The sequence below is a fragment of the Lonchura striata genome, chromosome 2, assembly GCF_046129695.1.
Source record: "Lonchura striata isolate bLonStr1 chromosome 2, bLonStr1.mat, whole genome shotgun sequence".
Taxonomy (NCBI): domain Eukaryota; kingdom Metazoa; phylum Chordata; class Aves; order Passeriformes; family Estrildidae; genus Lonchura; species Lonchura striata.
In genome coordinates, this window is record NC_134604.1 from 1 (window position 1) to 18,521 (window position 18,521).

The window sequence follows — 18,521 nt, forward strand, 5'->3', positions numbered from 1 at the left end:
GCATCTCTGCATGGAAGCTGAGGGGCTCCAGCGCAGCCCCTCTGCAGCGTTCCTCTGCAGCTGGCACTGCCCAGCGCCCTGACCAGGGTTTGGGGTCCCTGCACAGCCCCCGGCGCAGCCCCCTGGCTTCTTCCAGTTCCCTTCAGCCAGGATGATTTTCTCGGGGGTAGGAGCACCCAAAGCCAGCGGAACTGGCCTCAGCCACTTTCCGTGGGATCTCTCCTCTTCCTTCCTCACCAAATTCCCACTGTCAAAACCCAGCTTGAGGCACAGATCCCCATCCCCTCAATCTCTCCAAGGAATTGGGCTCGGATTTCCCAATCCAGCAGGGCAGAAATGCTCTTGTCCTTACTGTACATCCTAATTGCAGTAATGGCTCAAGAAAAATATTGAAAGAAATTAAAGGAATGAAGAGAAATTAAATAAGAGCTGCCAGCTCCAACTAAGGGATGTTCAAACCCCTTACCAACAATTTGCTTTAATTAACCGACTCAAACAAAGTAATTAACACCACATTGATACAGTATGATTCTTTTTAATCGAGTTATAGATAAATATTGCAGAATGTAAAAACCTTTGTAAATCCAGAAACTCTTTCAAGAGAGAGACAGGGCACAGCTGCAGAGAGTCTTGGGGAGTTCAGGGGAAAAACCCCAAAGTTTTCAGTGTTTAGCATCTCCCACCCTGTCGTCACTGACAGCAAACACGGCTTCAGCCTCAGGAAAACACGGAGAGTCAGGGATTTTACAGATCCTGGTCTCACCTCAGCCTCTCAGCAGGTACAGTCTGCAGGGAGAGGGAAGAAAAAGGGTCAGAATGGACAGCCTACTTCCAGAAAATCATCACCATTCATAAAGCACTAAGCAGAGCTGTAAGAACTTCCCCAAAGGTTCATTTCCCTGCGGACTGAGGGCTCTCAGTTGAAGCACAGGCTGGACCTGCCAGGGACAGACTCCAGGAACCCCAGAAGTAAAAGCCACTGGGCCAATTCCATAAAACATTCCAAAATCAGGCTCCTAGGATGTGACCATCTCCTCTCTCACCTGGAGGTGGAAGCACAAGGAATGATCTTCCCTCCTGTGGGTTTTCTGGGATCTGCAGTGAACCGCAGGGGGAAGAAAACAAAGCCTGAATGTTTCGCACGACTGGAACAGAAAAGTGGGGAAAAGGGAGGCAGGGGCACTGCTGGGGTGATAACTGGGATCCAGCCTCTCCACACCAATGGAAGCAGAGACTGAGTGACAGAGCCTTTGGGACCACTTTGCTGGGATTCATAGGAAAACGGGTGAGTTTTATTTTGGCAGTAAAGCCAAGCTGCTTCTCACCTCATCAGCCGGGTACAGCAGCAGCACCCGCAGGAACCTGGCCAGGTGGCTCTGCCTGGCAGAGGGCTCCCCACTTCCTGGGAATTGTGTGCTACGGGGCTGTGCCACTGGCCATTAAAACAGTTCCCACCTGGCCCTTCACAAAGGCAAGGTGCTTTTTCCATACAGCAAATGGTTTTTGAATTAAGAAGGTAACACTGGTAATACTCAACTGGAGAAGAAAAAAGTGAGAGCTGTAAAATTTTCCTACGCCAGGCAAAAAAGAAAGCCAAATTAAAACCAAAACAAAAACTAACATAACAATGAAAAAAACAAACCATATCAAGCATGCTTCAAGAGAGTTTAAATCTGAATGAAGTAACTTACTTAGAAGCTTGAAAAGCTGCAATGCTGCAAAAATCTAATGCTGCAAAAAAAAAGGTGCCTTCCCATCCAAACCCATCTGGGATTCCACAATTCTGTGAACAGCTCCGGGCAGAAGGACTAGATTTCCATTGTGGTTCGAAAATGCTGCTGCAAGAACACGAAGAGAGATTTCATATACTGTTAAAGTGGCACAACCACATCAAAAATTACGTTTGGAGGTAAAGTGGCAACTCTGCAATTCCAGCTTCTGATACCAAGGACACACGGAGGGCTGAAACCTGGAGGTCCTTACATGACAGGATTTCTAGATTTCTAGAGTTACCCATCCCCAGTTTGCTGCTTAGGGTTAGAAAAGGTGGAATTCTGTTCTTAAGGGGTTACCACGTACCATCAATGTGAGAGACGGGGATGCTGATGTTTGATCAGAGTCCTGGAGCAGCCTGGAGCACGCTGGCTTCCCGAACCAGGTCTGCTGCCTTGTCCGTGTAGGGGTAGGGCTTTGTCCTCAGCCTCAGCAGGATCTGTCAGCAAAGGAGGAGAGAAAAGTAGAGTGCACCGGCTCCCAAGTGTGGGGAACCATGTGCTGCTAAGGAAGACCACGTGCTGAAAGTGGTTGGAAGCCGGGTGGGTTTTGGGAGGACAAATTCCATATTACTTCTGCAGGATTCTGTCTACAGTTCCTGCTCTACAAACCAAATACATCAAACGACAACAACAAACAAACAAAAAACACCACATTAAATCAACAACAACAAAATAATTACTCCTACCTCAATAACCCCATACTGCCCCAAACCATTCCAAGGAGGGCGGCAGGAGGGGCTGGCAAAGGCAGGGCCCCGCCGGGCCCCCCTCGCCGCTGCCATCCTTCTCCAGCGCCGCCGCTGAGCCGCCTTCAGCCCAAAACCCACCCAAAAATACCCCAAAATCGTCCTAAATGCCCCCAAAAAACCCACCCAAAACTACCCAAACCCTCCTAAAAATATTCAAAAAACTCACCATAAAATGCCTCAAAACCAACCCAAAACCGTCCCAAAAATATCCCAAAAAATCCACCCAAAAATACCCTAAAACCCACCAAAGAATACCCCAAAGCCCTCCCGAGAATACCCGAAAACCCTGCCCATAAACACCCTGAAACCCCAAATTAACCACTCTGAACCCCAAAATATCCCTGAGCTCCCCATACCCCAAAATTTCCTTCCCAAACCCCAAATTCCCCCCCGACCCCCAAAATTCACTTCTGGGTCTCGTCCTCGGGGGCCGGCGGCTGCCGGGGCCCCCCCAGGCCCGCGGGCGGCGCCCCCAAACCCGGGGGAGTTCGGGGTCCGAGTCGGGGTCGTCCTCATGAGCCACCAGCCTGGGGACCCAAAAACCGGGGGGAACCCCGAATCGGGGGGGGACCCAAAATTGGAGGGGGTCCTGGGGGGTTCTGGAAGGTTTTTGGGGCATCCCAGGAGGATTTTTGGGGTCTCAGGGGGTTTTGGGGGTCCCAGGAGGAATTTCAGGGGTCCTAAAGGGAAATTTGGAGGTCACAGGGGGAGTTTTGGGGTCCCAAAGAGAATTTTGGGCGTCCCAGGGAGGGCTTTGGAGTCCTGGGGAGAATTTTGGAGGTTTCAGGGGTTTTTGGGAGGAATTTTGGGGGTCCTGGGGGGGGGGGTTGGGGTCCTGAAGGGAATTTTGGGGGTCTCAGGGGGTTTTTGAGGGTCCCAGGGGGATTTTTGGGGCTTCTGAAGGGAATTTTTGGGTTCCCGAGGCTGTTTTTGGTGATCCCGGGGGCTGTTTTGGGGGGATCCCGCCGGGTATTTTTGGGGGTCCCGGGAGTGTTCTTGGGGTCCCCCCTCACCAGTCCATGGCCGGCTCCACTCCCCGGTTCCCGGTCAGCGCCAGCGCCTTCGCCCTGCGGGACCGGGGGGCTCCCGGTTATTTTTGGGGGGTCCCAGAGGGTTCTGAGGGGTTCCCGGGGGGTTTTTTGGGGGTCCCGGTGGAGTTTTGGGGGTCCCGAGGGCTCCGGGGCCTGTCCGTGTGTCCCGCCCCCGCCATAATCCCATTCCCGGTGCCGGGTCCCCTCCGGCTGCTCCCGCCCGCCCTCCCCCGCTGTCCCCCCGGTGCCGCCGCCCTCAGCGCGCCGGGCCCCGAATCCCACCTCCAGCAGCGCCTCCAGAGCCGCCCGAGCCCGGTCCCACCGCCCGCCGCCATCACGGCGGCGCCGGGCTCGCGACACGTGGGGGACGGCGGCCGGCGAGGGACAGAAAGGCACAAAGCGTTCCGGTACGGACGGCGGCCGGAACGGGACAGAAAGCCTCCCTCGCCGCTGCCATCCTAATCCGGCGCCGCCGCGGAGCCGCCTCCAGCCCTCCCCTCACTCACAGACACCGCCCCGCTCGCCGCTCGCTGCCGCCCCTCGCCCCTCCCGCCGGTTTTGCCGGGCGCTGGCTGGGGGGCTGCAGTACCGCCCTGTGCCCACAAGGCGGCAGCACTTTTCAAGCGAGTCCGCGCCAAGCCACTCGCAAGAGGGAGGCCGCGGGCGGCCGGGCTGCAGTACCGCCCTTTGTCCACAAGGCGGCAGCACTTTTCAAGCGAGTCCGCGCCAAGCCACTCCCAAGAGGGCGGCCGTGGGTGGTGGGGCCACAGTACCGCCCTGTGTTCACAAGGCGGCAGCACTTTTCAAGCGAGTCTGCGCCAAGCCACTCGCAAGAGGGCGGCCGTGGGTGGCGGGGCTGCAGTACCGCCCTGTGCCCACAAAGCGGCAGCACTTTTCAAGCGAGTCCGCGCCAAGCCGCTCCCAAGAGGGCGGCCGGGCTGCAGTACCGCCCTTTGTCCACAAGGCGGCAGCACTTTTCCAAGCGAGTCCGTGCCTAGCCGCTCCCAAGAAGGCAGCCGGGCTGCAGTACCGCCCTGTGCCCACAAGGCGGCAGCACTTTTCAAGCGAGTCCGCGCCAAGCCACTCGCAAGAGGGAGGCCGCGGGCGGCCGGGCTGCAGTACCGCCCTTTGTCCACAAGGCGGCAGCACTTTTCAAGCGAGTCCGCGCCAAGCCACTCCCAAGAGGGCGGCCGTGGGTGGTGGGGCCACAGTACCGCCCTGTGTTCACAAGGCGGCAGCACTTTTCAAGCGAGTCTGCGCCAAGCCACTCGCAAGAGGGCGGCCGTGGGTGGCGGGGCTGCAGTACCGCCCTGTGCCCACAAAGCGGCAGCACTTTTCAAGCGAGTCCGCGCCAAGCCGCTCCCAAGAGGGCGGCCGGGCTGCAGTACCGCCCTTTGTCCACAAGGCGGCAGCACTTTTCAAGCGAGTCCGTGCCTAGCCGCTCCCAAGAAGGCAGCCGGGCTGCAGTACCGCCCTGTGCCCACAAGGCGGCAGCACTTTTCAAGCGAGTCCGCGCCAAGCCACTCGGTGGTTTTGCCGGGCACTGGCTGGGGGGCTGCAGTACCGCTCTCTGCCCACACGGCGGCAGCACCGCGCCGTCCCCGCCGGCACGGCCTCGGCAGCGAACGCCCCAAAGCGTCCGCGCGGGAAAGAACGGAACAAAAAGCCCGCCTGCGACCCGACAGGAACCGAAAGAAAAAAGCTTTCCTCTTAAGCTGCATTTCAATATGCTTTATTTTTCTATTTTTCATATTTATATTCACATTCGGATTTGTAATGGATATTGATGGAAAATTATATTTTCATAATTTCTTACATTTATTCCTATTATATTTTATTTCAGATTTTTATACGTATCTTAATAGGTATCAGTAGAAGTCAGGGGAGGGTGTGTGGCTGGGGGCGGGGCCAGGGGAGGGGGTAAGGACGGGGTGGGGGTTAGGGGGAGGGGGTCAGCATTGGGGGCGTGGTTAGGGGCGGGGTCAGGGTGTGGGGGAGGGGGTGGAGGGTGGGTCAGGGAAGGGGTTAGGGTAGAGGGAGGATTCAGGGTGGGGGTGTGGCTACCAGACAGACCCCTCCCCTACCCAAAAAGATTGTCAGGCGCAGCAGTAGAAAATTTGATGCTACCAGGGAGTAAAAATTTTTATTTTTACTTTGATGCTCCCAGGGAGTAGAAATTTTTATTTTTAAAGTTGTTTTCTTTTTTTACTTCCTCGGAGCACAGTATTTTCTACTCCTGCTTTTTTATTCTAAGTACAGAAAGGAAAAAAAAGAGAGAAAGAGAAGGAGACAGTGAGAAGAAGAGGAGAGAGTGATAAGGAGAGAGAGAGGGAGAAGAAGAAAAGGAGAGAGCAGGAAGAGGAGAGAGTAAGGAAAAAGAGAGATGAGGAAGACAAGAGAGTGAGAAGAAAAAGAGGAGAGAGGAGGAAGAGAAGTGAGAAGAAAGGGAGAGAGATGAAGAAGAGTGTGAGAAGGACAGGAGAGAGCAAGAAGAAGAGGAAAGCGTGAGAGGAAGAAGAGAGTGTGAGAAGGAAAGGAGAGTGACAAGAGGAAGAGAGAGGAGGAAGAGGAGTAAGTGAGAGGAAGAAGAGGAGAGAGGAGGAAGATGAGAGAGAGGAGAGAGTGAGAAGGAGAGAGTGAGATGAAGAGGAGAGAGTGAGAAGGAGAGAGTGAGATGAAGAGGAGAGAGTGAGAAGTGGAGAGAGTGGGAGGAAGAAATGAGAAGAAGAAGAAAGGAGGAAGAAAAGAGAGGAGGAAGAGGAGAAAGTGAGAGGAAGAAGAGGAGACGGAGAGGAGGAAGAGGAGAGAGAAGAAGAATAGGAGAGAGGAGGAAGAGCAGCGAGTGTGAAGGAGGAGAGAAGAGGAAGAGGAAAGAGAGAGAAGGAAAGGAGAGAGTGAGATGAAGAGAGTGTGAGAAGAAGAGGACAGAGTGAGAAAAGAGAGTGAGAAGAAGAGGAGAGAGGAGAAAGAGGAGAGAGTGAGAAGAAAAGGAGAGATGAAGAGAGTGTGAGAAGAAGAGAGGAGAGAGTGACAAGAGGAAGAGAGGAGGAAGAGGAGTAAGTGAGAGGAAGAGAAGGAGAGAGAGAGGAGGAAGATAAGAGAGAGAAGGAGAGTGAGAAGAGGAGAGAGGAGGAAGAGGAGAGAGGAGGAAGAGGAGAGAGGAGGAGAAAAGGAGAGAGAGAGATGAAGAAGAGAGTGTGAGAAGAGGAGAGAGTGAGAAGAAGAGAGAGAAGGAAGAAGTGAGAGGAGGAAGAGGAGAAAGTGAGGAGAGGAGGAAGAGAAGAGACTGAGAAGAAAAGGAGAAAGATGAAGAAGAGAGTGAGAAGAAGAGGAGAGCGTGAGAAGAAGAAAAGAGAGTGAGAACAAGAAGAGGAGAGGAAGAGGAGAAAGTGAGAAAAGGAGAGAGGAGGAAGAGGAGCAAGTGAGAAGGAGAGAGTGAGATGAAAAGGAGAGTGTGAGAAGAAGAGAGAGTGAGATGAAGAAGAGGAGAGTGAGAGGAGAGAGTAAGATGAAGAGGAGAGAGTCAGAGGAAGAAGAAAGAGGAGGAAGAAGAGAAAGTGAGAAGAAGAGGAGAGGAAAAGGAGAGAGAGAGGAGGAAAAGGAGAGAGAGAAGAAAAGGAGAGAGGTGAGAAGTGGAGAGAGTGAGGAAGAAGAAGAGAGAGGAAGAAGAGGAGAAAGTGAGGAGAAAGGAGGAAGAGGACAGAGTGAGAAGAAAAGGAGAGAGTGAGATGAAGAAGAGGAGAGGGTGAGAAGAATAAGAGGAGAGAGTGAGAGGAAGAAGAGGAGAGAGGAGGAAGAGGACAGAGTGAGGAGAAAAGGAGAGAGAGATGAAGAGAGTGTGAGAAGAGGAGAGAGTGTGAGGAGAGAGTGTGAGAAGAGGACAGAGTGAGAAGAAGAGAGAACAAGAAGAGGAGGGAGGAAGAAGAGGAGAGGAGGAAGAGGAGAAAGTGAGGAGAGAGGAGGAAGAGGAGCGAGTGAGAAGGAGAGAGTGAGATGAAGAAAAGGAGAGTGTGAGAAGAAGAGGAGAGTGAAAGGAGAGAGTAAGAAGAAGAGGAGAGTGTCAGAGGAAGAAGAAAGAGGAGGAAGAGGAGAAAGTGAGAAGAGGAGAGGAGGAAGAGGAGTGAGAAGAAAAGGAGAGAGCGAGAAGAAGAGGAGAGAGAGTGAGAAGAAGAGGAGAGAGGAGGAAGAGGAGTGAGGAGAGAGGAGGAAGAGGAGTGAGGAGAGAGGAGGAAGAGGAGTGAGGAGAGAGGAGGAAGAGGAGTGAGGAGAGAGGAGGAAGAGGAGTGAGAAGAAGAGGAGAGAGCGAGGAGAAGACGAGGATAGTGAGAGGAAGAAGAAGAGAGAAGAAGAGAGCAAGAAGAAAGAGTGAGAAGAAGAAAAGGAAGAGAGTAAGAAGAAAACAGAGCAAGAAAAATAAAAGAGAGATAAAAAGAAAAACTAAAAAAGTCAGATTGGAAAGAGAAAGGCAAAAGAAAGGAGGGGTAAGGAGAAAAAGAGTGAAAGACAAACAGAAAAGGAAGCACTTGAAATGAAAGAGAAAAGCAAATAGAGAGACAAGAAAAAGAAGAAATAGAGCTGAAAACCTACAGGAAAACAAATGGAGAGACTGAACACAAGGTAGGGTTCAAGAGAGAAAGAAATAGAGAGTTAGACAAAAAAGTTAAAGTTGGACAGAAAAGGAAAAAGGGTCAGAGACAAAGACAATGATAGCAAGTGTTAGAAAGACAAAGGCTGACAAAGAAAAAAAAAAGAAGAAAACATAGTGAAACCTAGATTGAAAGAGACAGACATAGAGACATGGGGAAATACATGTAGAGGAATGGAAGAAAATAGGGTGAGAAGGAAATAGGGTTAGAGAAACATAGAGATGTGTTAGAAATGGAAACAAAGGAAAACACAGGCAGAGACAAAGAGTTACACATGGAAGGATAAAGTGAGGAATAGACTAAAGAGGAAAGTAAGAGGCAAAGGGAGAAAAAGGGTGAAAATGATAGGACTCAACCACACCAAAGAAAGACAGGAGATGAATGGTGGGCAGGGCAGAGGGTAAGAGGCATCATTATTAGGGCTGATTAATCTTTATTCCCTTAAACTTCAGCAATACACAGGGAAACAATGCATACAAATGCAAGTACAGAGACAAATACAACAAAGAATACATCATACCTAGGCACACAAGTACAAGTCCAATTTACATACAGCAAAATACATCAAAAGACAGGAACAACTGCAAAGACAGAACAATATAATGTACTACAAGCCAAATACATATTGACACAATATAACCGTGTCTCCATTTCAGAAAAGTCCACAACGCTTTTATTGTTATGACGCACCCGGAACAAAAACGGCGCAAAACGCTCCGCCGACGTGCACGCCCCCTTCGCGTTACGCACAAACTCACATTCACGGCAACTCGCTCCGGAGACTCCCAAAAAATCCTCCTGCCTGATGAAAACCCCCCCTGAAAGGCAAAGGCCATACACACAAGGTTGTATCTGCTCCACACACACACACAGCTGCAGACACAAGCACACACAAACTCTCACAGACAGACACAGACAGTCACACTCTCACACATTCTTCTGCTGACACGCTGGCTGCCACCCTTACGTGAAACGCTGCACTGAAGAATATGCTTAAACGCTTCTTCTGACCGCAGGACCTCCATGTCAAATGGTAGATTCCAGGAAATTCTGTAGGCACCCGGGGACCTACGAGACAAGGGGAGGCGGTCAGTGACTGACTATCTGAGAGCCAGGAGCTATACCAACTCTGGGCCCATCAGTGTTGTACCCCAAACCCCGTAGAGAACAGATGAACGGCAAAGCTTTATAACTGCTCTACCTGAGCGTGACTACTTGCCCGGGCAAGGCAGCTCCGATCATAATTGCCACAACAGAGGTGCATACAACATAAGCCAACGTAGGTACGTACAGTATAAGCACAAACAACATAAGCCAACGTAGGTACGTACAGTATAAGCACAAACAACATAAGCCAACGTAGGTACATACAGTATAAGCACAAACAACATAAGCCAACGTAGGTACATACAGTGTAAGCACAAACAATATAAGCTAACATAGGTAGGCGCAACATACGCACATACAATAGAAGCCGACACAGGTAGGTGCATCATAAGTGCATACAACGTAAGCTGACAGAGATACAAGATAAGTGAGGACTTGATATAATTCTCCAGAAGACTAATTTTTGAGCCCTATATCCTTTGAGAAGGCAGATGCTACGGAACTACTGTGGTCAGGTGATGAGGGGCTAATAAGCTCCGTACGGAAGTCCATGAGAAGGGCTACCAAAACTGAGAATGAAGATGGATGAGAACATCTCGTGTACATCGTCCGGACCCAAAAAGTAAATATGTAAAAATGCCAGAATAATTGATATCCGGGAAGGTACGTGAGCAAAATATGGCCAATACGGCACAAAATGATGTTGCTAAAGCATGGAGATGTAACAAAGGCCTATGACACAGACAACGTGACACGGACACAGACAACGTGACACGGACACAGACAACGTGACACGGACACAAGTGGAAACTGCCTGGCAATTTCACCTTATGGACCCAAGATTCCTAGCCCAAGATGAGCCATGGGCTGATGATGCCAAAGAAAAGAAAGCCCTAGGGCAGTAGCACTTGATGATGACATGCAACTCCTTTCAAGATGTTAGTGCCAAAGCACTTAAGAGGAAGCCTAAGAAGCTCAGTAGGCCTAGAGAAGGAAGAAATGACTACAGGGTGACTGTAGCTATAGCTCCAGACATGAAGGCGGGCTCCTATGGTGAAAAGATCCACGACAATGTCAAGAGTCAAAGAAGGCCGCCGATGCGAACGTCACGAGAACCAGAGAGGGATCGGAACTGCCCTGCCCGGCGAAGACTCTGGGGGGGCTGAGGAGAAACCCTCTCCCTTTGCTCCCGAGGGGCCCGTCCCACTATGGGCCTATTCTCCAAGCTAACATCAAATAGCCTCCTGTGATAGTAAAGGTTTTCCCCCCATCTCCCACCTACTGGCCCCAGCACTTGGCTTTTGCAAGACAACCGGATGGAATCCAATGTCAGTTGGATGTGGACGGCGAGACGTTCTCTGCATCAGCTTCGGTGCTGCTGTTTCCAAACTTCAGCTACGCTCCTCCTCAGGGTACCTAAGACAAAACAGAAAATGCAACTAGTGCCCACGAAAAGAGGAATCCCCGAAACTCCGACACACCGCTGCCCCGGCTCACCTGAAATCTCAATTTGACTCCACAAGCTGCCTGGAGGATACCTGAAAAACAAAAAGGTACACACTTAGCATGCTGCTGCATAAGGGTCACCTGTGAGTCACCGTGCCAAAATGCCAACTCACCCGCTCGCCTCTGTTCCTTCACACAGCTAGGGCAGCGACAGCACCTGCAAAAAAACAAAGCAAAACAACCCACACTGAGATACTGTGAAAACAACATCCCCCTGACCTGAAAAGCACACCCACCCAGACCTTACGCTTGCACCCACCTGGCCTTGGACATCCAGACATCCGGACCAGAGACATCTTGCAAGATGACTGCCTAAAATAAAACAAAGTAACCAAGAGTGGATGCTTAGAATTGCACCAAAACCTGAAACCTGAGCAAGAACAACTCCTTCTGTCCACTGCTCACCTGGCACACAGGGCCTTGACTGCTGCTATCTGCCTGGACCTCCTAAAAATAAAGGCAAAGAACACTGCTGTAACATGGTCACTATTTAGGCTTCCCCTGAAAATGCAAACAATGACTGACCTGATCATGGGAAAACCCTCACTCAGGACTGGGGCTCTCTGCCACTGATCTGAACTGTCAGCATCTGAAAGGAAGTTAGGACTAGTGTCAAATGGCTGCAGGACAACTAAACAGCACCAAACATGTTATGTCAATCTCCTGATACAATCTAGAGCCCAACTACACCCTGCAAATTACAAATTTCAAGTCCCCAGGACTTGTGCTATTACAGGCTATGCAGCAGGGCAGAGCAGCTGTGGGACAAATACGTGCAGACACCCGTGACACAGGACAGGGAGAGAGAGCTTTTGAGGAGAAGAAAGGACCGAGAGACCCAAAGAACACAGAGTGCACCAGAGACAAGTGACAGGACACACACCAGAACTGCTCTGCCCTGAGCACCTCAGCACTGTGATCAAAACAGACACTTTCCCTTTAGCTGGTCTAAGGGGACACTTCTTGCACATCCCTGCCCCCAAAGCTGATTCAAAAGGCCCTCCCAGCACCCCGCTTTCACCCCCTCTGCGGGCCTTAGCCCTCCACTTATCTCTCTGGCATCTGGGGATGAGAATCCACGTCGCGTGGCAATGGAGGCTGCCTCGCCTGCGGGGAATGTCCTATGGTCACCGGGCTGTGGTCCCGTGCTCAGCTACAATCGAGAACACCAAACATCACTGCATGATCTTAGCTGCACAGCAGCCACAACCCAGCAATTCTGCTGCTCACCATTATTCTCCTGAGAACGCCGGGCAAATAATCCACTTTGCTGTGTTGTGCCAAAAACACGCCCGGCCCTTAACAGGGAGAGACCCTGCCAGGCACCGCCTCAGAGAAGAACCGAGCTGTACTGGGGGGACACACCCAGCCAACGTGTACAAGTTAAACAGAATTTTCTCTCAGAACTGGGACTTTCAGCACCCCCCAGGTGCTACTCGACTGCCACAGACACACAGAGGGCTTCGTGAGGCGCTCTGGGGTTGGCCAGTCCTGCTCCAAGCTCTGCTGATGCCTCTGTGGTTTTAACGCTGTCCTCAAGGAGGTGGTAGAACCTCACAGTATTTGCCCCTGGAGCTTAATTTCTGAAGTTTTCTTTGGGAAACACATCCACTTCCTACTTAACAATGCAGTCCCCTCTCCTGCTCTCGGGAAGAGCTGCCCACAGGCATGGGAACCACCTCTCCTCTCCTCTGCCCTTAAAACACTGTGTTACTGAGGCCAACTACTTCCAGACCAAGACTGTCCATGCAGGGACAGTGTCCCTTCTCTTTAGGGTCAGGGAAAAAGGGCAGAAGCACCCACAGAGATTCACTGCCCCTCTTGAGCACAAAGCACCGTGAATCTGCACCTCCTTCTGCTTGCAGGGAAGATAATAAAATATATTTTATTTAATATTATATTATATTTAATATTAATTATAGTTAATATTATAATAAAGATAATATAAAATATAATAGGGAGCCCTACAAACTGACATCAGGAACCTGGACTGGTGAGTTTTCTTTCCCAGGGAAAATGGCCTGTGATTGTGCCCAGAGCTCCTTGGGTCTTAGGGTGAGGCTGACTGGAAATAATCCGAATATTAAAGGATATATTCAGACCCCAGCTGCCCCCCCCCCCCCAAACTTGTGCTTTTCTGACAGTGCCAAGGGAGCCCTTCAAACTGACGCCAGGAACCTGGGCTGCTGAATTTGCTTTCACCAAGTAGATATCCCTCATTTATTCACAGGGCCCTGCAATGCCCCTGGGTTGTCAGGTCCTAAATTTCCTTTTGCCTCCTCAATGTCAAAACAGCGCAGGATTTCTCCCAGTCCAAATCTCCCATCCCCAAGTACTCAGGGTTTTTTATTTCTTACCAAATACCTGTTGCAAACTGACAGTACAAAGCTTGGGGCTTGATATTTTCTGTGCTGGATTTCACCTCAAGAAATCTGCCACCATAAAACCCTAACCACAACCACTTCGCTTTGCTCACAAATCACAACCTTCAGACCAGCATTATGGCACCTTACCCACTGGCCCTCCACTGGCACCTTCCCCAAGCACTCCAGTACATTCCAGAAGTACTCTGCATTTTCAGTGGGCATTCTGTCAGACCCACATCCTGACACTAAAAATGCACCAATGAATTCTACAATAGCCATTAGGAAGGCATAACAATTCTCTAAAAGTCACCAGAGAAAGCCTTCAAAATTCCCCTAAATATTCCTAATAGCCCTGCAAAAAAAAAACAAACACTCAAGGAAGCCTGCTCAGCCTCCAAACCCCTTCCTGTTGCTCTCTAGCCCACAGATGTCATCCCTACCTTTTAGCAGCGGGTCCTGTTGTCCTCTGAGGGTTCCGGCGTTGTCCTGGTGCGAGGGTCGCTGCCCTGTCCCACTGGGAGGCTTCCGGTGTGGTCTCGCTGTCAGGCTTGCTGTGCTGTGCTGCTGTTGTTGGGGCTGAAAAGGGAAAAGGCTGCTTAGGGTGAGGTACGGGTGGCGTGAGGGGTGCCGCACCTGTACCCTAACTTGCCTCCTAAGCTGTACCCTGTAGCCCTGATCTCCACTGGACTGTCCAGCCCTCAAGGCCTCACCCTTTACCCCTGACCCCTCCCTCTGCCCCCCAGCCCTCAGGCTCTGGCTGTCACCCTCAAGCCCCCTCTCAGCTGCCCCTCAGCTCCTGTGTGCCACCCTTAATCCCTCTCCTCTGCCCCTCAGCCCCCAGCTTCTCTGTGTCACCCTCCAGCTGCCCCTGCCCCCCTCAGCATCTCTCTGTGTCACCCACTGTCCCCTCCCCTGTTCCCCCCTCAGCTCCCAGCCTCCGTCACCCTCAAGGCCCCACAGTGCCCCTCAAGCTGCCCCTCAGCCTCTATGCCATGAAAAGACCCTAAAACCCCATAAAAATGCGCTAAAAAAACCCCTCATCTTCAAAATGCCTTAAAACCCCCACAAAAACATAAAAATAGCCTCAGAACGCCCTTAAAATACAATAAAAATACCCTACTTTAAGACACCCCTAAAAGCCCCCAAAGAAGCTTTTAAAAAAAAAAATCCCTACATATTCCTAAGAGCTCTTAGCACAGCTCCATAATCCTTAAAACACATCGATAAGACCCTCAAAACCAGCGCAGCGAGGGAGGCTGGAAGATGCGGAGCCGCGCTCCCGGCCCCGGGCGCAGCGCGGCTCCGGCAGGAAAGCGGCTCCTCCGGCAGGCAGAGGCGGCGCCGCGCCGGCAGACCCCCGCCCGCTGCCCCCGGCCCGGCGGGGCCGGCACCGGGCCCGGGGGGCCCCGGCGGCGCCCGAGCCCCGCGCCCGGAGCGGACGGAGCGGCGGCACCGGCCGGCACCGGCCCCGGCCGCCCTCGGCCCGCGGAGCCGCCTCCAGCCCTCCCCTCACTCACAGACACCGCCCCGCTCGCCGCTCGCTCCCGCCCCTCGCCCCTCCCGCCGCTTCGGCCGGGCTCCGGCTGGGGGGCTGCAGTACCGCCCTGTGCCCACAAGGCGGCAGCACTTGTCCAGAGGGTCCGCGACACGATGGCGGCCCGTGGGGACCTTGACGGAGAGAGGCGTTTTTCGCCCATGCCTGTCGGCTCCCGCCAAAAACCCGCACGCTCGCGGTGCTGCTGACCCCACAGCCCGTGTGCACGGCACCAGAACCGCCGCGGAAAATCCCGTCGGGGGGCGCCGGCGTTGAGCGCAATTCAGGCAGTGTAAAAAACAGACACGGGTCCTCGAATTTCAACGTCCTCGTTTTCGCGCCCTCTCGAGAAGGTCAAGCGAGGCCGCGCCACGCCACTCCCAAGATGGCGGCCGCGGGCTGCAGTACCGCTCTCTGCCCACACGGCGACAGCACCGCGCCGTCCCCGCCGGCACGGCCTCGGCAGCGAACGCCCCAAAGCGTCCGCGCGGGAAAGAACGGAACAAAAAGCCTGCCTGCGACCCGATAGGAACCGAAAGAAAAAAGCTTTCCTCCTAAACTGCATTGCAACAAGGCTTGGTTTTATATTTTTCAGATTTATACTCACAGTCGGATTGGTAATGGATACTGATGGAAAATTGTATTTTTATCATTTCTTAGATTTATTCCTATTCTATTTTATTACATTTTATTTTTTATACATATCTTATTAGATTGCTTACATATTTCTATAGTTAGATTTAGATTTCTAAAAGGTTTGTATTGCTTAAAATAAAACCCTGCCTCTATCCAAGTAAAAATCTTTTAAAAAAACCCCTTTATTTAAACTCCATTTAAATGTATCTCTACTTTTCGCATTTATATTCAAATTTATATTTTAAATGTAGATTGATGTATGATGCTATTTATAGTCTATCTCTTCCTAATACTAATTTTTATTACTATTTTATATTTTTATATATACACCTGTATACATTGATTATATATTTCCACATTTAGAATGATATCAAACTAAAATGTATATTCATATCTTTTCCATTAAAACCCTGCCTCCAACCAAATAAAAACAAAAAAGCCCTTTCTTTAAACGATTTTCGAATATTTTTATATTTTTTTCATCATTATAGCCACCTTTTAACTTCTACTTTATATTGATGTATTTATAAATATATTTGATACATACATATATAATAAGGTAGCGAGATAGATAAACTATTTTTTAAATTCTATTTCATACACACTGCTAATACTTATGTTTACTTACCTTTGAATTTTTATATAGATCTTAACGTATTTAGGATATATTTCTATACAAAGATTTCTAATTTTATTTTATTTCTATTTATAATTTTTATAATAAAACCCCTACCTAATACCAAATAGAAAATAAAAATCCCCTTTATTCTAAATTATATTTAAATATTTCTATATTCCTATTTTTGATTTTTACAAGTACTTATCTATTCTATCACAACATATTGAGGTACTATATTTCGATATATAGTATTTATGACATGAAATGCGTTATAATAAGACACATACAGTAAAATACGCATTAGGTACTGTATTGATTCCTATTGTTTTGTAATATTCATATATCCACATGTATTAATTATACACTTCTATACGGATATTTATGTTTATAATCGATATTTATATGCATATAAACATATAAAATACTCCATATCAAACAAGGTTATACCTAATAGTAATGGACGGCATTATTTATATTACACGTTTAATTTATATGTTTTCCATTTACATTTAAAATTGAAGTTTTATATTCCCATTGTCATGTTTATGCATGTGTTCTATTTCATTAGAGTTCTAGTTAAAACTTTGCAGTTATAATCTAATTCCTAAAAATAAAATGCCAAAACAAACAGCATCAAATTCCCACCAATACCGTCCAAAAAATTCAGAAAGGCTCCACCAGCCAACCAACTACCAGCAAAAAAACCCGCACTACACTCCTTTCACCAGCAGCTCTTATCACGTCACAAAAACGAAACAAACATTTTAAAAAACCCTATAGAAACCCACAGAGCAAATCACAAAAACCACTATAAAGGAAAAAAAAAAAAAGCCAACTAACTTACCATACTCCAAACCATACAAGAGACCCCCAACGTTTCTAAAAAAAATAATAACCAAAACCCTACCACTACACTAACTCATAAAGAGAACCCAACGCTCTATAAAATTAACTAAAAAAACCCACCAAATAATTACAGATATAAAAATATGGGAACCACGAAGAAACAAAAAAATTCACCCCCCAAATAAAATAAACACCTAAAGAGATCCACCATGGAAATGCCCATGCTCCCAAAAATAAAACCAATAAAAACAACAACCAAACACATCAAACAACAAAAAAATATATATATATTAACAACAACAAAATAGGTATTCCTAACTCAAGAAACAAAAATTGCCTCAAACCATCAAAACACAAATACCACCTAGAAATAAACACGTCGCCAAAAGAGAAATGTAACCGCAAACAATATCTCCCAAGTTCTCTGCAACAATGAAACATACACGGCAATCAAATAAGCCAAACGAATGAAACCCCTATAGCGTAATAAACAAGAATGCATTCATCAATATTAAATAAACCTCACCGATTAACTCCAGGGCACTCCCTCAAGCCCACCAAAACAAACACTACGCCCTCGCGCTAATAAAAGCCTCCACAACCGAATTGAAAAACGACCCTCTACTCCATGCTCCGACCCATAAAAACCAGTGTAAACCTTTAGAAACGCATCCTTAAAAAACCTAAGAACCGATCAAAAATAAATCCAACAACAACACTCAACCCAAAAACAAAAACCTTGCCATGAGCAGCCGAAGCAAGAACCGTAACAACCAAGAAGCGCCCGGGGCCCTTCTCCTACAGCGACGCCGATCAAAAGCCACCGATCCCAGGAGCTCCTCAGGAGCGCCTCAAAACCAGCGCAGCGAGGGAGGCTGGAAGATGCGGAGCCGCGCTCCCGGCCCCGGGCGCAGCGCGGCTCCGGCAGGAAAGCGGCTCCTCCGGCAGGCAGAGGCGGCGCCGCGCCGGCAGACCCCCGCCCGCTGCCCCCGGCCCGGCGGGGCCGGCACCGGGCCCGGGGGGCCCCGGCGGCGCCCGAGCCCCGCGCCCGGAGCGGACGGAGCGGCGGCACCGGCCGGCACCGGCCCCGCCCGCGCCGCCTCCCCCGCCCGCCGGCCCGGCCAAAGCTCCGCTCGGCTCCGCACGGCTCGCACCGGCGCGGCTCCGGCGGGCCCGCGGCAGCCCAGCCGCGCCCAGCTCCCCTTCCGCCCCGGCCAGCCCCGGCACTGCCGGCAGGGCTCCGCGCCGGACCCTTCGCTGCCGGGCCGGGGGCAGAAGAAGCGCCCCGAATGCAGCGGCACAGCCCGATCCCCGCCCTGCCAGCGCTGCCACGGCTGCAGCTCCCTTCCTCTGCAGCCCCGACTCTGACGCCACGCTCCGGCGCTCACCTCACCCCAACAAGGGAAAAGAAACGTAGGCTTCCCTTCAATCGCGTCCTCTAGAAGAGAAGAAAAGAAGCGCCTTGCCTCAAACCATGGCAAAAGGGGGCTTTTTACCTCAGTCCAAACCCCTTAAAAGGGGGGACAACAGGACTGCCCCCTCCAATTCAACCTCAGGATGACGAAATTTCAAAGGGAAAGGGGAAAAATCCCCGCTACAAAGGCGCACCGGCTCACCTCCTTGGCTGCTGCTTCTCGGCACAAAGGTTTGTCCCTCAGCTCCTCCTTTGAGCAATGCTCCACGTATCCAGGTGGGGATCCAGGTGA

General features: G+C 50.3%; 5 long non-coding RNA genes across 5 annotated transcripts; all 5 read right to left on the reverse strand.

Moving 5' to 3' along the window:
• Nucleotides 1–519: 519 nt before the first annotated feature.
• LOC144248926 (uncharacterized) lies at nucleotides 520–1,765 on the reverse strand. Its single transcript, XR_013342108.1, has 3 exons — nucleotides 1,692–1,765; nucleotides 1,044–1,095; nucleotides 520–786 (listed from the first exon to the last, which is right to left on the reverse strand). It is a non-coding gene; the product is annotated as an uncharacterized LOC144248926 (long non-coding RNA).
• A 50-nt stretch (nucleotides 1,766–1,815) lies between these two features.
• LOC144248927 (uncharacterized) lies at nucleotides 1,816–3,918 on the reverse strand. Its single transcript, XR_013342109.1, has 3 exons — nucleotides 3,838–3,918; nucleotides 3,538–3,591; nucleotides 1,816–2,212 (listed from the first exon to the last, which is right to left on the reverse strand). It is a non-coding gene; the product is annotated as an uncharacterized LOC144248927 (long non-coding RNA).
• A 4,696-nt stretch (nucleotides 3,919–8,614) lies between these two features.
• On the reverse strand, nucleotides 8,615–10,788 carry LOC144248928 (uncharacterized). Its single transcript, XR_013342110.1, has 2 exons — nucleotides 10,587–10,788; nucleotides 8,615–9,269 (listed from the first exon to the last, which is right to left on the reverse strand). It is a non-coding gene; the product is annotated as an uncharacterized LOC144248928 (long non-coding RNA).
• A 24-nt stretch (nucleotides 10,789–10,812) lies between these two features.
• LOC144248929 (uncharacterized) lies at nucleotides 10,813–11,398 on the reverse strand. The gene is made up of 5 exons (XR_013342111.1): nucleotides 11,340–11,398; nucleotides 11,220–11,261; nucleotides 11,074–11,126; nucleotides 10,928–10,971; nucleotides 10,813–10,846 (listed from the first exon to the last, which is right to left on the reverse strand). It is a non-coding gene; the product is annotated as an uncharacterized LOC144248929 (long non-coding RNA).
• A 2,199-nt stretch (nucleotides 11,399–13,597) lies between these two features.
• LOC144248369 (uncharacterized) lies at nucleotides 13,598–18,521 on the reverse strand. The gene is made up of 3 exons (XR_013341703.1): nucleotides 18,432–18,521; nucleotides 18,204–18,253; nucleotides 13,598–13,756 (listed from the first exon to the last, which is right to left on the reverse strand). It is a non-coding gene; the product is annotated as an uncharacterized LOC144248369 (long non-coding RNA).